The 27456-nt window shown below is 40.8% G+C and overlaps 1 long non-coding RNA gene across 1 annotated transcript; it reads right to left on the reverse strand.

The window, feature by feature from the left end:
* Window positions 1-247: 247 nt before the first annotated feature.
* Window positions 248-8012, reverse strand: LOC116070039. Its single transcript, XR_004110258.1, has 4 exons — window positions 7967-8012; window positions 6196-6293; window positions 4693-4819; window positions 248-277 (listed from the first exon to the last, which is right to left on the reverse strand). It is a non-coding gene; the product is annotated as an uncharacterized LOC116070039 (long non-coding RNA).
* Window positions 8013-27456: the final 19444 nt, after the last annotated feature.

The following is a 27456-nucleotide window of genomic DNA, read 5'->3' on the forward strand; positions in this document are numbered from 1 at the left end:
AAGCTCATTATCTTATATGTAGCAAGGGATCATGATGAACGCAGAGCTTGCTGCTTTGTCTAGTCAGGATGGCCATCTTTAGCTTGCTCTGTGAGTCCTGTCTCTGCCTCCCATCATTGGGTTTACATGCTGTCTTAGTCAGGGTTTCTAGTCCTGCACAAACATCATGACCAAGAAGCAAGTTGGGGAGGAAAGGGTTTATTTAGCTTACTTCCACATTGCTGTTCATCACCAAAGGAAGTCAGGACTGGAACTCAAGCAGGTCAGGAAGCAGGAGCTGGTGCAGAGGACATGGAGAGATGTTCCTTACTGGCTTGCTTTCCCTGGCTTGCTCAGCCTGCTCTCTTATAGAACCCAAGACTTCCAGCCCAGGGATGGCACCACCCACAAGGGGCAATTGAGAAAATGCCCCACAGCTGGATCTCATGGAGGTACTCCCCCAACTGAAGCTCCCTCCTCTGTGATAACTCCATTTATCATACAACTGTTGGCACACAAAACCAGCCAGTACACATGCCATCCCATCAGCTTCTATACGGGTTCTAGAAATATAACTGCGTCCTCATAGTAGCAGTCCAAGTGCTTTATCCACTGGACCATATACCCGGCTCAATACTGTTCACCAGATCTTGGAAATGTTAGAGATTAATAAGAAAAAAATAAAACCATTACGTATTTGCAACTTTCTTTATATGGCCAAATATAAAATGTCAGAAGGTTACACTCCCTTGAGCTAATAATTCTGTTTCTAAGGCCAAAGTGATAAAACCTATGTGTCAGAAAGCTACCTAAAGGTGTTGAAATCAGGGGTGGGGAATGAAATGATACAGAGAAGGGGAAAAGCACTATACGATGGCAAGTGGCAGACTTAGCCACAGCCTTAACTTAAAATATTCCCAGTATTTAGTCACATGGCCAGCTCTTTCATGTGCACCAGTCAGCAATGGTCCAAGCTCCTCTCTGGCAACCATAAGAATAGAGACAAAGGATATCATCTTGGAAGTTCAGTTCATTGTATCCTACAGAAGACTTGGCTAAAGCCAATGTAACAAGATTTATAAACTCAATCTAGCACATGAGCATAAATACAACAAATGAAGGGTTATTGAAATGGCTCCACAGGCTAAGGCACTTGCTGCCAAGACTAATGACCAGAGTTCAAACTCTAGAAGTTGAATGGTAGAAGATGAAAGTTGACCCTTGTGAGTTGCTGTCTGACATTCATATGTGCTGTGACACATGTGTGTACACATACACACAAAAAATAGATAAATAAATATGTATATAAATAGAAACAGAAAGGGATGAGTAATTATTAATAGGAAAATAAAATATATTACAGTGTTCCCTTACTTTAAATAGATATAAAAAATGAATTACTTACATAATGTCTTATAAGTAAGATAGTATTTAAGCATATCTATAAAGATATCCATGACTTATTGAACTAACAATAACTACAGTTATATGTCATCTACTTCAACATTAAAAACTTCTACAAGGCTGTGTAGATGATATGCCTAGAAAAATGGTCAGCAAGGCATACACCAAAATATTAGCTGTAGGCTAGAGAGATCACTCAGTGGGTCAGAGCCCTTAAATGATTTTCCAGAGGACTACAGAAGCCAAAAGCCAGGTTAGTATATTTAGGGACTTTCCCAATGGATTTTGATAGCTTAGGTGCTTGTCCCCATTTTGCCTGCATGTTGGGTTCTAAAGCCTAAATGACACTTCCATCATGGCCTCAGTTGTGCTAAGATTTGGGGCCTGTTACAGATTCTTTGTCTTTGATATGTCTCTACATGATAGAAGGACTGAGAGGCCTCTCTGTGGTTTCCTTTATAAAGTCACTAATCCTATTGATGAAGGCTCAACTCTTTCAACCTGGCCATCTTCTATACGTCCCACCCTATTGTGATATCACCACGTGGGGGGGGGGACAATTTTAGCATTCAAGGGGAAGGAAAGGTAAGTTTTCTGACAATACCAAAGATCTCCAAATTCTCATAGGAGGACATCACAATTCGTTTTAGTTGTCTGCTAGATTATGAATTACATATGCAGGCATATTCCCAGAGTTTAGCTGAGGGATAGAGAAAACTCAGCCTGAATACAGGTGGTACCATCTCATATTCTGGGGGCAGGGCCTGATTGAATTAAAAAGAGGAAGCAAGCTGAGCAACAGTATTCATTTCTCTCTTCTTCCTGACTGTGGATGCCATGTGACCAGCTGTTCTATGATCCTGCTACCATACCTCTGTGGCAATGATGGACTGTGACCCCAAATGAAAGCCAAAATATAAGGTTTGCCATGTATTCTCTCTCTCTCTCTCTCTCTCTCTCTCTCTCTCTCTCTCTCTCTCTCTCTCTCTCACGCACGCGTGCACACACACACACACACACACACACACACACGTAAACTAACACAGTTTGCTAGAGGCAGCCATTCACAGCAAAGGTTAGAGGGAAGAAGAGAGATAATATTCCCATGTAACAGCTGAAATGTGTCTAACAAGCCCATGCAAAGACGACTATCTGCCTAACAAGGCTGTCCGCTGGACAAAGCCATTTGTCTCAGATGTCTGTATCTGGGGCAGGAATGGAGAGAGGAGGAACAAACAAAAGAAAGACCTAGAGGAGCATGCATCCCTAATGGTGCTCTGTTCTCTGCCTCAGAGTGAGGGCCTATTTTCGCCTCTTCTGAGTGTTTAATTCCTCTGTCCATTCAACTCTTTTTCCAACTCAGGCAAAATCCCAGACTCTTGGAGCCAGTGCTCAGCTCTGACTCTCCACAACACAACCAAGTATTGTGCCACCCCTCGTGGGGCGGTAGTCTGTGCAAGCAACCTGAACTCCGCTGTCTGAGCTGTAACACTTGGGGAAGAGGTCTGCTCTCCCGAAAACTCCTGAAGCTGTGCCGTACTCCTCACTGTCTAGTAGGCCTCTTGTCTGCCCAGCCCGACATGACTCAGTGCACAGTGGCACGGAGCAACTGAGTGACCTGGAGAGCATGGCAGAGATGGAGATGAAGCCTACTGTGGCAGCAGAGGTGACAGAAGCAACTTCTCCCTGCCCGTGCTCGCTTCCCTTTGCTAGAACTCTCGCATTGGGCGGGGCCAGGGGGTTCTCCGTGAAAGTCTCTGGTGCACAGGCCCATAACCCCTTTCCTAACTTCTTAGTTTCTCCTGATATTCTTGAGGAGATTTGTCCAAACTCTTTCTGCGCAAGAGTTCAAGTGGCATGTTATGACTTTGGAGACATGCATGTTGCAAGGAAATCTACCATAAAGATGAGCCAGGGTTTGCATCTTTTTGTTGAACATTCCATAGCTCTCCAAAATAACAATCCCCCTATAAACTGCAGTGGAAAGATCGTCCTGAGGGAAGATATGTATGATATACAGAGGCAGACACACAGACACACAGACAGAAGGAGAGACAGAGATAAACCGAGGGACAAAGAGAATGCCATGGACATACCCGCATGCGAGCGTGCACACATACACATACACATAGACACACACACACACACACACACACACACACAGAGAAAGAGAGAGAGAGACAGAAACAGAGACAGAGAGACAGACAGACAGACAGACAGACAGACAGAAAATGCCAACGTAAACCTCTCATTCAAATATGGTCTCAGGTTGTGAGGGTTCTGAGAAGATAGAGTTTGTTAAGGCAACCTTTCTAAATGTGATCATTGACTGACAAGAAGTGCTCCCCATGCAAACCTGATGACTTGACTTCAATCCCCAGAAGCCATGGTGGAAGGAGAGAATCAACTACCAAAATTTGTCTCCTAGCTCCTACAAGCACATACTCGTACATACCTTCACACCATACATAAATGCAAACACACAATTATAATAAATGGAATAATTTTTTAAATACTAAATGCATTTTATATGACAACAATACAGCAATGGAATGCTATATCCCTGCCACCTGCATAATAAGTGGTGGAAAGAAGAAAAAATATTCTGGAAGACTAAAGGATTAGCTTTGTCCTATGTAGCACCTTTGAGCAAGACAGATAAAATAAAAGTCTCTACACTTGGTAATTGAGATGTCTTATTTCAAAGTTGCTCCAACTAAACATGAGCTTTTCAGTCAGTACGGTTAGCAGCACCCCCATGTCCCAAGTTATTTCATGTGTTTTCTAAGCCTTTCATTCTTCCATGGCTTGCTGATTGTTAAAGCAAAAATTAGGCCTTAAAAAAAACTCACAAATTTCTCATTTTTAAACTGAAAACAAGGCATTTTTAATAATAAAATAAGGAAAATTAAAGGACAGGAAATTCTAGAACGCAGTGTCATTGCTAAGGTCAGAGGGCTAAGTTGTAACCCTAAAGATGTGTAAGTTTTAGGAAATTATTTACCTTCTCCAGACCACTGTCTCCCCATCCATAAAGATCTTCTTTAAGCTCCCTGGCATGTCCATACTGCTGTTAATTACTTTCTTTAGGCAGTGACCCTCCCTTCTGCCTATGGGTTAACTGAGGTCTAAAAACACTTACCCCAGGAGGAAAGGAGACTTACAAATCCCAGGAAGTAAACGAAACATGCAGGGCCTAGGAAACTCCTGAAGTTACAGGATTCTTAAGACTGCCCCTTAAGGTTATATGAATAACAACTGCTGCGCAGAAGAGACTCTCTACCCAAAAGAGATATCTGTAAGACATACGGGGAGCCCCAGGGATGCGGATTCCAGACGTCCTCACCCATGTCTGGGGAAGCAATTGTCCTTGAATCATCCATTTTCTTCTATTTTGCTTTCTATTGCAGAGTTCAATATTATGACCAAAAGCAATCTGGAGAGGAGAGGGTTTATTTTAGCTTATACTTTCAGGTAACAGCTTATCACTAAAGCAAGTCAGTTAGGGCAGGAGCTCACACAGGAACCAGGAGGTAAGATCTGAAGCAGAAATTCAGAAGCAATGCTGCTTATGGGCTTGCTCCTTGTGGCTATCTCAGTTTCCCTCTTTATACGATGTAGGCCCACCTACCCAGGGGCATCACCAGTCACTGTTTGATGTGCCCCTCCCTATCAACCACTAACCAATCAAATGCACCACAGACTTCTCCATAGGCCGATCTGATGGAGGCATTTTTATCAGTTAAAGCCCCCTCTTCCCAGATGGCTCTAGCTTACACCAAATTGGCAAAGAGCAAACAAACAAAAAAGGCTAACCTGCACACAGAGTTCTATAAGTAACCCCAACATACACACCTGTTCACTAAGCTATCCATGGGTGGGGGCTCACTCAAGAGAGCCTACCTTGAATGGTATTCTGAGTTGTATCCGTCCTCAAGGAAATACACCTGAGACTTGGCTCCATCTCTGAGCTAGGTATTCTTAGAACTGATACTACATGCATAACAAAACATTTTGACCGATAAGTATGTGGGGAGAAAAATGTTTGACCTCATTAATAATCTGTGAATTGCAAATCAAAATTACACTGAGATTCTATCTCACCTCAGCAACAAAGTCTGTCATCAAGACAACAAACAATAATAATGTCAGCCATGATAGGGATACAAAAGAGCATTGCTATACACTCTTAGTAGAAATGCAAATTAGTGTAGCCACTGTGAAAATCACAATACAGGTTCTTCAGTGGCTGGATAGATAAACAAAATGTGGTAGACATGCACAATGGAGTATTATTCATCTTTAAAGAACAATTAAATCATGTCATTTACAGGAAAATCGGTGTAACTAGGGATCATAATGTTAAGTAAAATAAGGCAGACTCAGACAAACACTCAATGTTTTCTGTAATATGCATAACCAGAAGGGAAAGACATCCACATAGAAGAGGGATGTTAGGGACAAAAGGGGGATAAACTAGTAATGGACAGTAATTATAATCAAAATATGTTGTATTCATTATAAAAATGTCACAATGAACAGTGTTATTTTATACAATTAATATGTGATTTAAAGAGTTTTAAGAAATAAAATAGTATGAGAGCTCCTTCATAATGGATCAAGACTGTCATGAGCTACTAGATAGTGTGAGAGGGAGACATCACAGAGCAGGCTGAGGAGGCCGCAGGGAAGGTAGAGGCAGCCTAGAGATGTGAGCTTTTCTATTGGAGAATCTAAAAGCAGACAAGCCCATATGACTAATAATTTGGTCATATAAAGTACATATGCACATTTTGAAATATATGATATCACCTGCACCACCGGGAAGCTAACTTTTTCACTCAAAGAAGTCTTCGGCTGCCATCTTGTGTCATTTAATGCAGATAGGAATCCTTATTGATGGCTGAATCCTGTGTTATAATAAGGTTAAGTCATACTTATTTGTCTTCTTGTAGATGGACATTGAAACTTCTTTCTTTGCCAATATCACAAACCAGAATATAATTATCACTAACTAACACGGATGCTTCCACTTTGTTACTTAAGACAACTTCATGGGAGTTGGAATTGCCGAATTAAAAAAAGGATTTAAACTTCCTTCTTGGTGTCCTCTCTCAGCCTATGGTGAGGGGTGTACTAATTTGTATCCTCCTGTCAGAGAATGAGAGTGTCCATTTCCCTGTGTTTTATATACAAATGGTTTTTTTAAATTTTATCTTTTATGCAAGTCTGGCAAATGAAGAAAGGGGCTATTAAAACCATTCACTTTATTTTTATTTATGTCTATGTGTTAGAAGGAGTACATAGTAAGTGCAGGTGCTTTCAGAGGCTAGAGAGGGTATTGGATGCCCAGGAGCTGGATTTACAGGCCACTGTGAGCCACCCAGTGTGGATGCTAGAACCCAGCCCCTTCACAAGAGCAGTATGAACTCCTAACTCCTGAGCCATTTCTCTAGCCTCCAAGTTATTGTTTTATAAATAGCTAGAATTTTGATACACTTTAATGTATATTGACCATTTGCATTTATCCTATTGAGAATTGTCTACTCACGTGCTTTGTAATGCTATTCATCTGGGGATAGTAATTGTTTCTCGATGCTTTATCATTTAAAAAATATTTTAGAAATATTAATCATCACTACACTGTGATATCTGCCCTACTGTTCCTTTCTTTAAACTTAATTTCATGGTGTCTTCTCCAGATGAAAGCTTAACATTTTAATCTGTAGTGTCTGTCATTCTTTTTTATATATGGCCTCCAATGTGAACTGAAGTTCCCAGAAGGAGGGAAAGAGACGAGGGAGCAAGAGAAGAAAGAGAGGGCAGGAAGGGAGGGAAGGAGGGAGGGATGGAGGAAAGGAGAGATGGAGGGAATGATGGAGAGAGGGAAGGAGGGAGAGAGGGAGGGAATGAGGCAGATTCACCTGTGTTAGAGATTCTACAAAGCCAAATAGCTGAACTTGGAGATGTTGGAAAGCTAAGGTGTTTCATAGAAGAACTGAGTTATCTTAGGCTATTTTGAAAGCCATCCATTACCAATAGCTGTGTCTGATTCAACATCCTGTGGCTATCACAAACTTAAAATGTATTCTTGGTGGACTGACAGCTTTCATCAACTAAAGCTAAGAATGTCAATAGTATCTGAAACCCATTGTGGAGTTTTCTCCAGTTTGCTATAACCCACTTACCAAGGACCCCACTACTATATTTAATAAACACTTCAATTTAGCTTTCTCACGTGACTGCTTCCAAAGAGCAACATGGTTATTGGTGTAATCTAAATCTGTGTTTCTGGGCCATGGTCACTCATATTTGACTCCTTAATAAACTGTTTCTTATTCCCTTTGAGAGAACTTTATTTTTATGTCAATACTTCTTAGGGAATTATATTGTAAAGTACTTTTCTCCCCGCCAAATAACCACACATTTCACACAGTACTTATTTAAGCTAATTTTTACATTTATCTACTGATCCTTCTAGAATTATCTTAATACCTGTCTTAGTTTGGGCTTTACTGCTATGAACAGACACTCTTACCAAGGCATCGCTTACAAGATTAATATTTAATTGTGGCTAGCTTACAGGTTCAGAGGTTCAGTTCATTATCCTCAAGACAAGAGCGTGGCAGCATCTAGGCAGTCATGGTGCAGCGGGAACTGAAAGTTCTACATCTTGTTCTGAAGGCAAAGAGGAGATGGCTGGCTTCCAGACAGTTACAACGAGGGTCTTAAAACCCATATCCACAGTGACACACTTACTCCAATTAAGCCACACATACTTCAATAAGGGCACACCTCCTAATAGTGCCACTCCCTGGGACAAGCACATTCAATCCACTGCATTCCACTCCCTGGCCCCCATAGGCTTACTCAAACACATGAGTCTATGGGTGCCCTACCTAGCCTTAGAATAATGCAAAATACATTTAATCCAACTTCAAATGTTCCCATAGTCTATAGCAATCTCAACAATGTTAAAAGTCTCATCTGATATTTATGCAGTCTCTTAACTGTAATCCCATATAAAATCAAAACTATTGGAACAAAGCAAGACAGAAAACCAGCTGGTGGAACTCTAAACTCCATATCCCCATGTCTGATGTCAAAGTGCTTTTCACATCTCACTTCCTCCCATCCTTGTTGACTGCTGTTGGCAGATCTGGCATTCAGCAGCAACAAACGTCATTCTCTTGGGTTGATTCCACTCCCTATTAGCAACTTTCCTCAGCAGATACTCTATGGCTCTGGCATCTCGAACATCTTGGGATCTTCAAGTCAACCTCAACATCACAGCTTCTTGTTTCAATGTCTTGGATCTTCTGGGCTCCTCCAAAGGGCTCTGTCCTCTGTGGCATTCTAGTCTCTGATTGACTTCACTGATACTGCTGTTCTTGCAGATCATCCTATGGTACTGGTCTCTCCAACACACTGAGATCTCATAGGCTCTCTTCATGGTGCCAAGCCTCAAATTCTTTGCATGACCCCTTCATGCAAACCTGTAACTCAGGTTGCACCTTCACCAATGGCCTTCCATGGCCTCTCACAGTGCCAAGCCTCAGCTGCTCTTCATGACCTCTTCATACCTTTAAAACCAGTAGCACCTAGGTGAGTTTTTAACATTACCAAGTCCAGCAGCAGCACAAGAATACAACTTTGGCTATCTATGGAGCACAGCTTTTTTGTGCTCTCAGAAGCACTTCCCAGATTTCACTGCAGTGATGCTGGTCTCTTCTTAACCACCACTAATGTCTTAACTCCAGATAACCGGCATCAATTGTCCCAGTAGCCTCTTCTAATTTTGATGCTAAAGCCAGAGCCACATGACTGAAGTTCTGCTGCTTGCTGGAGCTGGAATATGGCCTCTGCGTTCTATTGCATTATTACCAGCTTTCTATTTTCCAACTCCTTCACTCCTATGTTTGGCTGTCTTGGATCATGCTTTGTAGATTGCCCTTGAATTTAGAGATCTGCTTGGCTCTATCTCCTGGGATTAAAGGTGTATACCACCAGGCTTGGACCTAAACTTAGCAGGGTAGGATTTTGCCCCAAAATCACTACTCCCTTAATCTATTTATCTCCTTGAACATAGATTTTAGCTTCACTTCACTTCCTGGTGACCCTTTATTACTTGAACCATAAATTTTATATTTTTCTTCCTCAGCTTGCTTCTTTTCATTAAAATGTTTTCCATAAGAGTGAACTTTAGTAACCACACAACAGAATTTACACCAGACTGTTTTGGAGCTTCCTTTGTCAAAGCAATTCATCTAAATCTCTTCACCTTAGCCTCAGGCAGACGCTTCAGACAATAGCAGAAAAGCAGCCACATTCTTCACCAAAACATCAAGAAAAACAGTCTCAAGGCCACATACTGAAATTTTTCTCCACTGAAACCTCTTAGGCCAGATCCGCACAGTTCAAATCACTCTTAGCAACAAAGTCCTCCATATTCCTACTAGGATGGCCCCTTAAGCCCCACTTAAACCATTCCACTGCTTTCCAGATCCAAAGTCCCCAAATCCATATTCTTCCAGACAAAAGCATGGCCAGGCCTATCACAGAAATATCCCAGTCCCTAGGACCAACTTGTCTTAGTCTGGGCTTTACTGCTGTGAACAGATACTATGACCAAGGCAACTCTTATATGAACAACATTTAATTGGGGCTGACTTACAGGTTCAGTCCATTATCATCAAGGTGGGAGCATTGCAGCATCCAGACAGGCATGGTGCAGGAGGAGCTGAGGGTTCTACATCTTGTTCTGAAGGTAAACAGGAGAAGACAGGCTTTTAGGCAGTTAGGATAATGGTCTTAAAGCCCATGCCCACAGTAACACACTTACTCCAACTAAGCCACACCTGCCCCAACAAGGGTGTACCTCCTAATAGTGCTTCTCCGTGGGCCAAACATATTCAATCTACTACAAGACCACCACAGTTTCTTAACCTCTAGATACCATAATGTTACATATTCAATAAATCTAGCATTTCTCCACTGAGAACATTACATTCTCACTGTTCTTGGAAGATTTTCTAAATGTTGTTTGATTTTACCTCCTGGTTCATACTTCTCTCAGTTTACATGTGTTTTATAGCAATTTCATCCTAATTGAAACATTGCTGTGTTGAAAGGATTTACATTTTCTCCATCGTGCCTCTATCAGGTAACTAAAATAGGATGAGAAGTTAATTTGTACCCTACTGTTACTGTCAAAGAAGGAGAGCATCCATTTCTATGTGTTTTATTCCACTCGGAAGGAGGTGGGAGGCTCTGAGGACTAGAGAAATAAATAGATTTTACAGATTATTAAGACCCAGCCCCATTTATACAAGCAATATACAGTTGCCGGAAAGAAGAGACCCCAGCAAGCTGAAGGGCCTATCAATCATGCAGGGAGCTACAGAAATGAAGTGTCCATGAGTCAACACCCATGCTGAGATAGGACTTAAAGTGATAAAGATGTTCATGTGTCATTTAAGTTCCTGTGAGGGACCACAACAAACTCCCAGTTAACCAGCTAGTAGACTAAGCCTTTGTCCTGTCACTGGTGTCCTATCTGAGTGAACAGACGTTTATTCACTTCCACCCCAATCAAGCTACCCAACTCCACACAATGTGTGCCAAACCATCATGAGTATCGAATGAACAAAATCCAAAAAAACAACCTTGTTAAGACTCAGAGATGTGTGAAAGCCCAGGAGAGTAGAAAATAGTTGGGAGGTGTTAAAAACATCTAAGCAAAACTACACTCTACAGCACTAACAAACATGGTATGTGATTTGCTTGCCCAGTTAACTGCGGGAAAACCGTAAGGATGATGTTTGGAAACAATCCATGCAGTCAATCTAAGCACTTCCTTCACTTTCAGGTGATCAAGTTTTGGACTGGCAAGTCATGACAATTCCTCTATAGTTTTAGTGTAATACTTAGATTTTCCCATAGGTTTTGTACTAAGCTCTTTTCAGAGCAGCCATCTTTTGTTTCTCAGATATGTCATCTAGAAAGCCCTTTCCTAAACCTGTTACATGAGATAACTTTTCTCTTACCTTTCTTTGGAGTCTACATTCTCAGCATCTATGACAGATTTCTCAGAAATTTTGAAAACCCAGACATTCTATTTTTAGAAGACAATTCTAGCCCACATGCTTGGTATTGAATAAGAAGCATAAGCTCTTGGAAAAGGTACCAGCTGTCCCAGAAGTAGAAACACACATGAGAGGCATTTTGGGAGACAAGTGGAGGCTACTTTAGTCTTGAGGAAAAAGTAGATAGCAGACCCCTGGAAAATGGGCTTTGGACTTGAAAAAATAAAAGAAAAACAACAGACATTTTAGTGCTTTCTGTTCTAATTTCCTGTCTTTTCTGTGGTAAAAATAAACCTCTGACTAAAAGCAACTTGAGGAAGAAAGGGTTTATCTGGCTCATATTTTCAGGTTGCAACTCACCACTCAAGGAAGTTGAGGTAGAGACTCGAGGCTGAAGCTGAAATCGTGGAGGAACTTTGCTTGCTAGCTCAGTTTCTGGCTAATGCTTAGTGGGCCTTCTTATACAGGCCATGGGCATCTATCAAGGGATAGTCCAGTCCACAGCAAACTGAGCCCTCCCACATCAATTAACAACCAATATAGTCCTCTACTGACATACGCACAGGCCAAGCTAATCTAGGAAATTCTTCAAACAAGACTTTTCTTCTCACATGCCTCATGGCTATGTCAAGTTGACTAAGCTAAGATAAGGCACTAGATGCTCAATAATGATGGTAAAATATGAAACTTAGGTCTCTTCATTACTTTTCCACTGCTATGGCACATAGTATTATCAAGGCAACTTATAAAAAGAAAGCATTTAACTGGGGCTTAATGGTTCCTGAGAGATAGTCTATGATCATCATGGCAGCAGGTAGGCACGGCACTGTAACAGTATCTGAGACTTTATATTATGATGATCCACAAGCAGGAGGCAGAGAGATGCCATTCGTCCTAATGGCCTCAAGAAATCTTCACATCTTCCTCATTTATTTTGTAATTAGCCCCTCTGTATTGAATACAAATTCTTCCCACTTCTGAATTCAAATAAGCAGGCAAGAGAAAACACTACAGTACAATGCATGAATAAGAGTAGACTGTATTGTATTCAAGTAGTAAAAGTTATCTCTGTAGTTCAAAGAGAACTTGCAAGCTATTTATTCATTCACTCATTCAGTTAAAAAAATGCATAGAACCAATAAGGTACCAGGTAGCTTCCAGGAACTGGCACTAGAGTAGCAGACAAGTCAAATCAGGGGCTTGCTGTCTGAGAGCTAATACTATGTATGGGGCACATAGCAAGAAACATCAGAGAAGAAAGAGTGGAAAGAATATGAGAGACAGATCATGGGAGGAAAGTGATGACACAAGGGCACGATTATGTCTGTCACACTAATGATCCCATGGCATACACGATTACTGCATATGTCTGCACTTCAGATGATTATAAACATTCATACATGGAGGAAGGGTTCAAGAGACCCAATCAGGGGAACTAATGGCACTTGAGGGATACTGGGGAAGAGGAAGCCACTGACTTCCGTGATGTAGCCACTTGCTGAATTACCTGTGGTCCAATGGACAGCTACAGACTCATTTTCAAGGAGGTAAACTTGGGTGAGCCCATGAGCCACAAAGCAAAATCAAAACAAACAGACAAGAAAGGAGCTGGGAACTTGGTGTAAAGAGGGGGCATTGCTAAGGGTGGGAAGATGCTAGAAAGGGTCAGAAAACAAGTAGAACCAGAATATATTATATATTTAAAAATAAACTTAAAAGGTTAGCAAAACAACCAACATGTACATTAAATATTATAAAGTTCTATGAAGGGCTGTAGGCTTAAGAAATATATGGAAAGGAAGGTCTCTAAGAGAAGATGAGCTTTGAAGTCAAACTACAGAAAAGCAGGAGCACTCCAGGGAGAGAGAAGTTGGCTAGAATGAACCATGGCAGCCATAGTGTTTCAAGAGAGCCAGAATGAGGAGAAATGAGATAGTGAGAAAGTAAGAGAAGCCTTACAAGATGAAAAGAGATGCTTTTGAAAATCATTGTTATGTAATTGATTTATTGTTATACAGCTAAAATCAATATATTATTATTATTATTATTATTATTATTATTATTATTATTATTTATTGTAAAAAGTAAGACCAGAGTGAGAATCTCACGAACACTTAGAATCTCTTAGAAAAGAAGCCAGCTATGATTTTTAAATTCTTACAGTACCATCTGAGTGAATCACATTTAACTTTTTCTGGGAAATGGGAATGCAGTAGTATATAAGTCAAACATAAATAATAAGTTAAACATAAATAGAACCAACGAATGCCAGCAAACAATCACTAGCCTTTGGAGTTTGGATGGGCTCTCTCCTTTGTTGGAACAGAACTTTGTTTAGTAAGATATGCATTTAATTTCTAAACTAAAGAGAAAGCAACAGACATTGGGCAGCAGAATAAGAAAACAGGCTGTACATTCTCCGCTGAGCATCTTCATTATTGTCCTGAGAAATGATTTCAGAAGAACTGCTGCCATGATCATTTATCCAGTGACTAAGGAAGGAGACAATGGCATCGTGGATTTCATCATAGAAGTTGAGTTTCTCAGAAGTGGACAGACTGAGGGAGCAAAGTGAATGCAGGCTGATGCACGGGATTAAGTTCTAAACTCTGGGCCTGGCTCTGTGAAAGGCATTTGAGGTGGTCCCTAAATCAGGGACTTACAGTAATTATCAGAAGCTTAAAAGTTGTATGGTGGCAAATGAGGCAGCTGGGCAGGGACAGGGCTTGCCACCAAGCCTGATGACTGGGGCTGGATTCCCACCCACACTGACTCACATGGTAGAGTGAGGTGACACCTGCAAGTTGACCCTCACATGTGCACACACATATACACACAAAATAAATACAATGAAAATTTTAATAATAGTTATTGCTATATGTTGTTTTGCAATATTGTAATAGTTGTCTATTATTTTGAAAACCTTAGTATTTTAAGAACAATGTATTTACTCAATAGTTAACTGTCCAACAAATCCTTTCAGTCATTTTTCCTAAGAGTGAAAGCAATCATTTTGGATAATTAATTCCAAAGATATTTCTTATTCCAAGAGAAATAAAATTTGACACTATGCACAAGTTCTTGGTCCTTGAGAAAAAAAATCAGAAAAGAGCTTTCTTTTTGAAGTATTTCTCCCTACAAAAAGATATAGGCATATCCATAACAAATTATGTTCTATTACCACTGATGTAGAAAATGCAAAAAAAAAAAAAGCCATATAAAATCTGTACCTCTGTTAGGATGTCTTTTGAGAATGTTATGTGCTTTGGGAAGTTGACTGAAGTTCTTTTCAAAGATAATGGCTATTTTTTAAAATTCAGCTCAGTACAAAAAAATCCCTAACAATAAACATGCAGATGAATACATGCATACACACAAACAATAATTAATCACAGAAAACTAATGAAGCCTCCTCGATAGCAAATGCTGTGTAGTATGCCAATGAATTCCGGATCTGAGTTTGATATTATTTTTATTTACTTGACGGAAAGTACAACATATCCAAAGAAAAGATGGAATGTTCCCATATTTCAGAACATTGAACACCGGAGTTGGCTCCTGGTGAGTTATCTATGGGCCCTGCTTTGTGCATGGACACTCTTATGATGGCCAATAAATGCGTATCATCTCACTTTTAAAAAGAAGAAATGAGAAAAGGCACAAGCTAGGATCGTTGGGTGGCAGTTAGAAAGCCAGACTCACACACACATGCATATATAAGCACCTGGGGAGAAACAGAGATGGGAGCCTGTGAGCAATGTGCTTCCCTCGTAAACAGAAGGACCTCAGCTCCAACCCCTAGAGCCCATGTAAGAAATACTGCACCTGGTGGCACTACCCGGAAACCTGGCTCTGGGAGAAAGAGACAAGCAGATGCTTGGGGCTTAGCGGCCAGCCAGTCTAGCCAAATCAGTGAGCCCACATTCAGAGAGAGCCTATCTCAAAAATAAAGTGGAGACCAGGTTAACAAGAAAGCAAGAGCAGTCATCCGTTCCAACGGGCAGTGTTAACTGGACACAATAGGTTCCACTTCCAAGGAAGAGAGGACACGAAGAGGGGAGCTGACAACCTGGGGATGCCTGCCTCAGAGGAAGGGGAGGGAGGAGCTAGGGGAGGACATGATTAAAATACAGTATTTACATTCTGAAATTGTTAATGAATAAATACATGCTATTTAAAAACATAAGGTGCCAAGCAATTAAGGAAGATACGCAACAGCAACCTCTGACCCGAATATCTACCACCAGCACAGGCAGTGAGCAGAACACACACACACACACACACACACACACATACACACGCCAGACTGGTGAAACCTCACCCCATTCCACAGTGTTCTCTAAGAATGGAAATTCTGGTCTGGACTCCTGTTTAAAAAAAAAAAAAATTACCCTAATAAATTTATGCCATGGCGAAACCATCTGAGCTCAGCTAAAACGGTTTTATGGATACAGTTAGAGGGCATTATTTTAGAATTATGCTGGAGGCAAATGACAGCAGAGAAGGCCGAGCATACAAGAAATTATGCCCTGGTCTCCTTGCAACTATACCAGCCTAGGGTCTTTTTTTTTTTTTTTCACGATCACAACCAGATACTAAATCCGTTTTCAATTATTTCATTAAGAAAAGAACAGAATCTCATCTTGTGTATATATTTTTCCTTTTGAGTGTTTTACCCCCCAAAAGGCAATAATATTGTAAACTATTTATTCCATTAGTTTTAGGTAATTGAAACGCCAAGCGCTCCGCACTTAATCTCTGCCGGCAGGGAGAGCTGCCTGCTGTCGCTTTTTATTAAGTCTTTTTTTTTTTTTTTGGCTGCTTTTTGCATAGTCAATAACAGTGTCTCAACCCAAGAAAAGATATAGAGTAACATTTAAACTGCAGCCTATGATAAGGTGATGTTTGCATTCAGGATAATATGAAAATGTCCACTCTACAGGGGCAGAGATTTTTCTCCACGTTAACTAATTAAAAGGTTTATGAGTGACATTCGTTATTCTGACAGGCCTGGAGGTTTCTAAACATCCTTAACTTCTTAAGCACCATATCCTGAAGGGCCTAGCATCTGCTGGAATCTTTGATATTTGATACTCATGTTTTCATGTCTAGCACAGGACTGAAGTCACTACAGAAACTATCCTGCATGACCCTGGGCACTGGCAAGGCCTCTGCTGACTGACTTCCACGCCATTTTCCCCCTAAGATAGTGTCTGATCTGAGACTCACTGTACCATCAAGGATGACCTTGAACTCTGACCTCCCTACCTCTATTTCCCAAGTTCTAAGACTATAGGTGTGCCACCATGTTCGATTTGTATGGTACAGGGAATGGAACCCAGGACTTTTGGCATGCTAGGTGAGTGTTCTACTGAGGCACATCCACAACCCTGACCTTGTGGTTTTACAGCATTACCCACAGCCCAGACTGTTCAGTGCAATCTTCTCAGGGGACCCCAAATCAGTGGCTTATCACCAAGGTAACCAGGAAGCAAACAAATCTGTCTTTAGTTAGGCTAACCAGGAAGAGAAAGGTGTATTTCTGCCACCTGGGTGATGAGCAAGGATTCAGGTCATATGCCTTCCTTAGTATTTGATACTGCACATGGTGGAAGATGATCATCAGCAAATCTAGACAGTACATAATGAATTAGAAGACTTAGTATTTTCATTATATTTTTTTATTATTGTTGTTGTTGTTATTGTTTAGTGTGTGTATGTGTGTGTGAGAGAGAGACAGAGACAGAGAGACAGAGAGAGAGAAACAGAGAGACAGAGACAGAGAGAGAGAAAAAGAGAGAGAGAGACAGAGAGACAGAGAGAGAGAAACAGAGAAACAGAGACAGAGACAGAGAGAGAAGAGAGAGAGACTGGACATGTTAGCATGTACATACCATGATGTGATTACGGAGGTCAGAGTAAAACATTAGGGAGTCAGTTCTTACCTTCTACCTTTTTTGAGACAAGGTCTCTCTTGTTCCTGTGGTACTATATGTTCCAGATGAAATGGCCTTCACCTGTAGGCCTTCACCTACGAATGGCCTTCACCTTCTCCTACGTCTGTCTCACATCTTGCTAAGTGAACTCTGGAGTTACAGTTACATACTCTATAGCATCTAGCTCTTTAGGTGGGTCCTGGGGATCCGAATCCAGGCCATCAGATTTGTGTAGCAAATGCTTTTATTCATTAAACCATCTTCCCAGCCTAGACTTCATATCTTTATTATTTATTATTTATTACCTTTGATTGTGTGTGTGTGTGTTGTAAATGTACACACACATCACCATGCACATGCATTCTCTGCTCCCCCATCACTGTGATGATTGATGCTATTTGTGAATTAGACAGAGTCTAGACACATATGAGAGGTAAGCTTCTGGTCAGATCTTTCTGGAAATTGTCTTGATTGGGTGAGCTGAAGCAGAAAAACTCCATCTAATATGAACAGCAACATCCTCTAGACTGAGATTTCTTTCTGCTTCCTGACTGTGGACATGATGTGACCAGCCGCTTCTAGCTCCTACCACCATGACCACACATTCTTCACCATTATGGACTTTACCCTCAAACTGTGACCCAGAATGAATCCCTCCCTTCTAAGATACTCATTCTGCCACAGCAATGAGAAAAGTAATCAATATTGTCCTTGCGCCTTTCCATATTCCAAGTTACACATTGAGTTGTGAATGTGGAGACAATAGAGGAGCCTGCCCACCTAAGGCTCTTCCCCTCTCCCTATCTCTTTGCAATAAAACATGCACCTTTCTACCCTGAGAGAAAAGGGTAACCTTCATGGTCCAGTACCTTGTAAAACTCTGCATCATGCTAGAAGTTGCTTTTAGACTTACCCACAAGTAACTCTCTCTGTGTCTGCCTTAGAAGACTGCCCACAAATAGAACCTGAGATAAATTTACTTTTAAGGTAGGAGAAGGGGAAGGGAGAGGCACAACAGGATAGCTATTCCCATTGCTTCCTCACAGGCAATCAATCACAGGATCAGACTTTGCCCTATATTTCAGGAGAAAATGAGATTCAGTTTCCAACTTCTGGGACACCGAACAAGGCTCCTTGAAAAATGAACAAGCAAGGAGTAAAGGCAGGTTGACTGTAAAGTTATGTGTGAAAATAAAAGATCTAGAAGAGTCTAAACTATTTTTGAAAGAGAGAACAAACTTCAGGAACTCATGCTACTTGGTTCCAATATTTATTACAGACTTAAAGTTATCACAGGACTGTGGTGCTGATTTGAGGATGTGTATACAGAGCATCAGAACAAACAATCCACCTGAAACAGCCTCCTATAAATATTACAGTTGATTTGGTTGCTGTTGGTACTGATGCAGGTTGTTGTTATTGTTGTTGGTGGTGGTGGTGGTGGCAGCCGCAGTGGCCTTTTGTTAAATGTGGTCTCGTGTATCTTACACTTGTCTCAAACTCAAGATGTAATAGAGGAAGTCATTGAAATGCTAATATTCTGCCTCCACCTCCCCAGGGCTGGGGTTGCAGATATGCCCAAATACAGCAGTTTTACATAGTGCTAGCATTCAAGCTCATGACTTTCTGCATTGCACTACACCAACAGAGTTCCATCACCAGCTCTAGAAAATTGATTTAGTATAAAGCTTGCCTATAGGTTTATATTTTTATAAAACCTACTTTTAATAATGGTTCTTAAATGCTTTAACCTTTTTTTCAGCCCACCATCCACCAGAGGTACTGGAAAGGAAAAGTTCATAAGGCAAAAGAGATTGTGGACCTTCTTAAAAACAGGAGCTTTTTGGAGTGAATCTAATATGTGTTTTCAGGTTATTGGCAATTTAATTAACACAAGCAGCAGCATCACAATCCAATCACAAACACCATTTACAAAACAGCAGCAGCAGTTTGATCCAGAAGAAACCACCAGCCTCTACCAATCCTTCCGAGTCCACAGAAGTGGCAAGAAGCCACAGAAACACCACCAGAAGGCTTTTGTTGTTTTGTTGTTTTGTTGTTGCTTTACTAAAGTCATGACAAACTATGAGCAGCAAAGAGTGGCATGGTGAACCAACACCACAAGGCATTTTTAGCTATGACCAGCGACAGCAAAGTCCAAGGAAGACCAGCAAAGAATGGCAAGGTGAACCAATACCATAGAGTGTTGGCCACTGACTGTTGGGTTGTATTTATACCCTTTCCAAACACCACACGTTCTCTCAAGCATCTGTTCCAGCAAAACATTACATGCCCCTTTCTAAGGCTGCTTTAAGAAAAGCACCACATGCCTGCTCTCAGCAAAACATCTTCCCACATATCTGCTTCAGCAAAAACATCCTCTCGGAAGACAGCTTTCAGACAAAAACATCACATGGCACAACTGAGGCTCCAAAGAAACCAGAAATTTCCACTTCACATGCCAATGAAAAAAGATTCCCAACAAATAGGATTATCACACACCAAACATCTAAATTAACAAGAAACCTCTACAACAAAATAGAGAAGTACTTCTTACTCTGGGTGAAATATTTATTAAATAGTACACACACACACACACACACACACACACACACACACACACACACAAAATAAGGCTAGCCCTTGAGAACTCAAAAAGCACTATAAATCATATTTGCTTGTTTTTCTTATTCCCTGGTGAACTAGTTATTATTTATCAACATACCACCAAGCTCTTGGCTTTTTATCATGCCACCTTTACTGGGGAAAGGGACCAGTGGCCCCAGACTGGCAGGCCCGTAGCAGCCTTGGGCTTTCCATTTTCCTGAGTCTTCGTGGCTTAATGTGTCTCGGTCTGATGAGAGCTGTTTGGGGGCAAAATATATCTATATAGCAAGATTTCAATCCAGAAAGCTCACCATAGGTCTTACATAGATTTAAAAGGAAGTTGACATAAGAAAAATAGTAGTGTAGGATACTAGACTTTAACAAGCCACCCCCCTACCTTCTGAGTGAGATAACAAAGAGATTAAAAAGCCCTTATCCAAAAGCCAAATATTTACAGATGCTGACTGTACAGACATAGTTAGATATGGCTACTTAGTCCCTATCAGGCTTTATGATCTCAATATTCACTGGCTCTGGCTTTTCCTGAATTATACTGGTTTAAATTTTTCTACAAAGTCCATGTTTATAAGTAAAGGTCAAGAATGGAGAATATCCCCCAATATTCATTTTACACTCTATGAGGTAAACAGTATGTGTTGCTTTTAAACACAATCAAGGACTTCATAGATGACACCATAGATGAAATCAATTGGTGTGCAACCATGAAGACATGTTCAGATCTCAGAACCCATGCCAAAGCTAGACACATATCAATGTGTATCTGCCATCCCAGAATTTCAATGGGCATATAGGGGTTAGAGATAAGAGAATATCTAAAGTTGGGAACCTGCTAGTCTGGGATAATTATACAGAAAAACAAAGAAACAAACAAACAAGGAGACTACCCTAAATGTGGTGAAAGCCAAACACTGTCACCTAAGGCTGACCTCTGACCTATAGCTTGAGCACCTATAGTCACACACACAAAGAAATTCAAATAATTACATTCTTCCCAGACTGTCATCATTGAGTTTCTAATTGTGTAGGATACTTGTACTAAGAGGACAATGGGAAAGTGTTGGGAGCAGATAAAATCCTGAGTGTGTATTACTGACACGAGCAGTACTATATCAAGAACCCCAATGCCTCAGACCCAGAATCAGACTTAAAATAATGGCAAGCCCTTCCCCTGGTCCAAGTACAAGTGTGATGAATGACTGACCATTACCTAAAACTATCAATGGCAACTCCCTCCTCTAGGATGATTGCATCCTGAGACTGCTCCCATACAGAGACCCCTACTAAAACTATCTAGCCCGTCTCTTCCTCCTTCCAATGTATACAACAAATACGCCTCCTCACTCAGCAGCCTCTAAAACAAAATGACATTTCTGGGTTGCTGGTACATCGTCAGAGTGCATGAGCCACCAGAATCTAGCTATTCTGTCTGTATGTCTTTTCTTCAGCCCTTTGTCACCCTAGATAGCTCCACAGCTGTGTAGGTCATAGAAGGAAGGAACATTTTTAAATGAAAAAAAAAATTATGTGGGAGGAGACCCTAAAATAAAGTATAGTGGTTAAATCTACCACCTGAAGCAAACAGAAATGCTTTAGATTAATCCTCTGGAATAGGATACACTATAAGCAACTAGGTCCTATGACTCAAAACTTGGCAAAAAAAACCCAAATACCCAAATTTATTTCCTACTTCTAGATTTTCTTTCAGTTGAGTTAATTTATGGGAATAAGACTCCAGAAAATCAATACAAACTACCAGCTTCCAGAGAAAGCCCAAATCTAGACTTCTTTCATCCATAAGGCAATCCTATAATTTAGTTTACAAAAAAATGAATTGGTTCTTAATTTTAAAAATCATTTAAAAATTATCAATTTAAAAAATGCTTTCTAAGTCTACCCTAAAGGATGGATCTTCCCATCTCCAGTTAACCTAGTCAAGATAATTGCTCACAGGCATGCCCAGAGACTAACCTCATCTAAATAATTTCTCAGGTGTGCCTAGAGGATTGATGTCTCCTAGGAGATTCCAGGTCTGTCAAGCTGACAGTCAACACTAACCATCACACTCAGCAAACAGCTCATTGAAAGGAAAATAGGGCATGAGACAGGTTGCTCTCAATCATGGCTTAGAATAGCTGATTAGCACTGGGACAGTGTTAAAAAAAATCACAACTCCCCTCCCCGAACGCCAGGCAATCTCCTCAGCAAGTGCAATCAGTGAGATCCTGCCATGAACTGAGAAACATGAAACACTGTGTTCTGAAGCAGAGCTTTACCTGGAATGCTTGCTGTGATGATCAGGACTCACTATAGTGGGGGTGACACCAGTTCTTATAACTCACAGACATGAGGATCACCTGACCTCAGCATGAGATCCACTCACATAAGGATCTGAGAGGATCCTCGTCATTTCTGATAGAGCGGCTGAGAGAACCTCCATTCCACCCAAGACACCACCCTCAGTTAAGTGTGAACAAAGTCAGTCAGAGAGGAGAACTTTAATTCTTCTTGACTTTTAATTCACAAGGGCAAATACACTTGATCTCTGATGTTAATTCCTTTGCACTTGAACCTCCAAAGCAATTTAATTTTTGGACAATTTCTCCCTAGGAATTAGATAATGAGAGGGTGCTTGTATCCAATTTGGGGGCATCTCTGTGTTCTTGACATTTTGTTATTGAGTGTATCTTAATGTTGTCATTTAATTTTATTGTAGTATCTCTGGTGGGCTATATCGGAAAATATGGCTAGGCATAATCTGTAATGGGAAATAGAAGCAGGCATGAATGTTCATCCTTGGGCAGACAATGGTCTCAGGATTAATTTTAATTAGTGTACATTTCAACATCATCCAGGAGAAATTTTTGTTCATGGGGCTCCTAACATTACCCAAAGCACAGTGCTTAGGAGTCGGGAGAAGCGTTTGAAGTCACACCCTCAGGAAGGATGGTCCATGACCCTGCTCTTCTCATCCCACAGGGTTATAAGCATCAGGACCTCATACCTCTTTTTCTTTTCACCTCCCTTTCACCTCTTCTGTAGCAGTGACAGAGCAGGTGACCAGGGAGATCCTCTTATCCTGTACCTGTAAGAACCAATGACACCCCACAGCCAAGCCCTCAACTGAGATATTTCAGAGAAAAGAGTTAGAAAGCACATCAAACACTGCTCCTCTCACAGGTTGGAGAGGCAACTGGTCACATGGCATCCACGATCAGAAAGAGGCGGAAGGGGAATGCCAGTGCCCAGCTGATTTATTCCTTCATATAGAGTCTAAGACTCGATCCAGGGATGACTGCTGCACACAGGCAGGTGGGTCTCTCCTTGGTGAACCTAATCTATGTAATCCCTTATAGGCATGCCCAGAAGATGGTGTCCTAGATAGTTTCTAGAGACTATCAAGTTGATAATGAGCATGAAACATCACACCCAGCAAACAGCTCACATGGAGTACTTGGATCTTCCAACATTATAAATGGTGTTGACTCTATGACAAGAAATAAGATAGACAAACCTTACCCAAGACAGCATGGCTCCCAAGTGAAAGCAATTCTTTATTGCACATAATCACATACATAAAGAACCTCTATGTGTGGAGAGGTTCAGTTTGCCAAACAGTTTGCTTTCATCAGGAGGGTGGGCCTTTTACTGTTCTAGGCAAACCTGATGACCTATGTTTAATCCCAGAAACCAAGGTAAGAGGAGATAAATGAGTCCTGAAAGTTTTTCTCTGATTTCTACATGCATGCTGTGGCACGCTCTCACATATCTGTCATATACACAATAACAGTAAATTGAATAAAATTTGAAAACAGATTGTCCTAAAAATCAGTGAAAAAGGCTTGAGGTGTAAATGCTGACTGTTGAAGCTCTGCTGCTGGGTCAAATCTGTCAAGAGAGAGGACTCTGTGGGTTGACAAACAGCTGCAGTATGCAAGAGGAGTCCCCAAGCAATTACTTTAACATTTCCACTAATACAATGAGTTACCATTTATCATAGAGTTATTGAAAAACCAAAATGATGAAACAATAACAACAATCAGTGGCCTAAGGGCTAGAGAGATGGCACAGGGATTAAGAGCACTGCATGCTCTTCCAGAAGGCCTGAATTCAATTCCCAGTACCCACAGGGCAGCTCACAAGAATCCATAATGTACTTCCAGTTCCAGGGCATCTAACAGCTTCTTTTGGCTTCCTTAGGCACAAGGTATACACGTGTGCACAGTCTACACGCAGATAAAACCCCCCATACATATTTTTTTAATTAAGATCTGGGTGTGGTGGTGCATACCATTAACCCCAGCATATGAGCCAGAGACAGGCATATCTCTCTCTCTGAGTTTGGGCCTAGGATGGTCTGCACACTGATTTACAGTAGAGCCAGAGCAACATAGATAGATCCTGTCTCAAAAATAGAAAAATAATGGCTTGAAGCTTATATCACTACCAAGAACCATTGCTAATATTTTAGTATGTATCTATGCAATTTTATCTTTTTAGTTAAATTCATATAATTATATTCATAGAAGTTTTTACTAAAGTAGAATTATAAAATTTCTTTTATTTGTCCTTTGGTTAGATGTACTGTCAAGCTTTACATAGCAATGAATGAATGACTGCATAATGCACTTTAAAATGACTGTACAGATCACATGATCTAAATGTATAAATAATGTATCCCATCTGTTATCTATTTTGGCATGTGGATATTGATGATTTTTCTCACTTACAAAAACAAAACCACAAAACATATACTTGTGCATATTCTACACATACTGATTTGGGGAGTTGATTAACTTTTCCTGAGATGGATGGTTTACCATCTGCCTGGTGAATTACAGCATTTTCTCAGTAATTATCTGTGCACCAGCACTTCTTTGAACATTTTGGAGACATAGTCTTATTTGAGCTTCATAAAGGCCTAAGATATTATTCTCTCGGTTTTATGGGAGAGGATGTAGACTTGTGAGCTTTAGCTGGTCACATAACTACCAAGAAGAGGACCTAGGTTTAGAAATTAAAACAATATGAAACAGAAGGCATGAAGTTTAGAAATTATATAGTGAGTTTGTTGTTTATAGGTGATGTAATGGCATATGAGTGAATGTCTGAAAACGCAAACACAATCACTTGAATTTGGGTATTAGGAATGATGTTCAAAAAGGTCTCAGAATGTTTCACTAAACAGCAGTAGTCATTCACTACAGAACAAAGTGGAAAACAAATTACTTGCTCTAGTTTCCTTTCCCTTGCTGTGGCAGAATGTCCTAGCCAAATAAAATGATGATGATGATGATGATGATGATGATGATAATGAAGATGATCAATAAAAATAACTTAAAGAAGAAAAGAAGGTTTATTTTGGTTTATAGTTTCAGAGAGATAGAGTCCCTCATGACAGGAAGAAATAACATGGTGACAGGTGTCCGAACCCGGCTGATCACATTTTCATCATCACACCAGAAGTTCAGAGAAAGTACAGGAAATGAGGCGAAGCTATGAGCTCTCAAAAGCCCGTTCCAAGTGATGTGCTTCCTCTAACAAGACTCTAACTGCTAACAGTTCCATACCCTTTACACACAGCACCACCAACTGCAGATAAAGTGGGAAATACATAAACCTAAGAAGAGCAATTCTCATTCAAACCACATCCCAAATGTTGCAAAGGATGGACAACCTAGGTGAAAGTGTAGTTGGATCTGAGATGCTAGGAGAAATTGAATTTGAATGCATCTTCAAGTCTCTTCTAAGACTCAAGAAAAACTTTTAACCATGGCTCTTACAAAAGACATTTTAAAATGTTACTTATAATACAAAATAGCACGAATAAGCATCCTTATTACAAAAGGGAAGAGTTGGGGACAGCAAGAAAGAACAGACTGAGACTGAAAGCCAGCAGAGCAAAGATAACTCTGCTGTCTCTGGTACCTAGGGGTGGAATAGTAAAAGAAATGGAATGGCATCATCTGATTTCTGTATTGGGATTCTCTAACCTAGAGCAACATAGAAATACATAACAAACACACACACACACACACACACACACACACACACACATGAAAGGGGAAGGGAGTGGCTTACAGATTATTTTAACTATTCTAACATTGATGGAACATCCAAGAATGCAGCAGTTGTTCAGTCCACAAGGCTGGATGTCTCAGCTAGTCTTCATTATGTGCCAGAATCCTGAAGAAGTAGGCTCTACTGCAAATAAAGGAATGGTGTTTCTAGCCAGAGTGAGGGCAAGTATACAAAGAACAAGCTTACCCCTTTTCCATGTCCTATATATAGGCTGCCGCCAGAAGATGTGGCCCAGATTCAAAATAGACTTTCCCATCCCCAAAATATTGGGATTTATGTTGCCCGCCCTCTCAAATGATCCAATCCAGAAAACTCTCTCACAGGTACACCCAGCTGCTTGTGTTTTAGTTAATTCCAGAAGTGGTCAAGGTGGCCACCAAGAACAGCCACCGCAATCTCCAGCAGACTTAAGTAGCCCCGCCTCTCCAGTTCTTCTGTCATCAACATTGACAGTCTCTCTCTGGCCAGCTCCATAAATGGCATGCAGCTTTCCATGACAGATGTCCTCTGATGTGATCCTTGCTCCCTCGGACTACTTGGTGTTCCACTGCAATTTCTACTTTACCCTCTCAAGCTTCACAAGATGCCTTCTCGGAGCCTCTCTCCTGTGAGCCTGACCCTGCTGTACATTGCCCAGCTTCCTCAGCTTTTTTGAATCTTGATGAAAGGCTCCATTCTTAGATATTTTGTGCTTGCAAAACTATCAGTGGAATAAGCCGGCAAGTTCTGCTGGACATTGGAGACGCATCCCTTCTCTCACAGTAGAAGCCTCTGTAAGCCCTGATGCCTAACCTGGGGCAAATGTTCTGTGACACACTTTTTTTTTTTAAATCAGGGAACCCATTCACCAACATTGTCAGCTCAGTCTTTCTCCTTCAAATTACTATTTTTACAAGGTAGAACACTTTAAGGTGAGACTTGCCCCTGGGGCAACTGTCCTATTACCTGTGAGAGAAGTACGAGCTTTCTGCTCAGTGTCATTCATCACTGTAGCAGCTAAAGCAGCTTTCTCCATGTGAGCATTAACTGAACCTTTAAAATTTCCTATGCTCCTTTCTTCACCAGCCTGCAAACTGTTGACAGCTTTCTCCTCTCTCACTATATGCGTGACTAAAAGAAGTGAGCCATAACCATGCCACAGCCTAGACGTAGCTCTGTCTTGAAATTTGCTTCACTAAAAACTAGTCCATTTATTTGAATTCAGCCTCACTCAAGTTTTACAGGATAGGCATATGCAGCTAGTTGTTTTTTCTAGTAACACAAATGGCTCCCAACCCTATTTCCAATAGAGACCTGTTCCTCCGTGGATCACTGGAAGCCCAGCCTTCACAATCTACTTTCTTTGA

Source organism: Mastomys coucha, unplaced genomic scaffold, assembly GCF_008632895.1.
Source record: "Mastomys coucha isolate ucsf_1 unplaced genomic scaffold, UCSF_Mcou_1 pScaffold1, whole genome shotgun sequence".
Classification (NCBI taxonomy): Eukaryota; Metazoa; Chordata; class Mammalia; order Rodentia; family Muridae; genus Mastomys; species Mastomys coucha.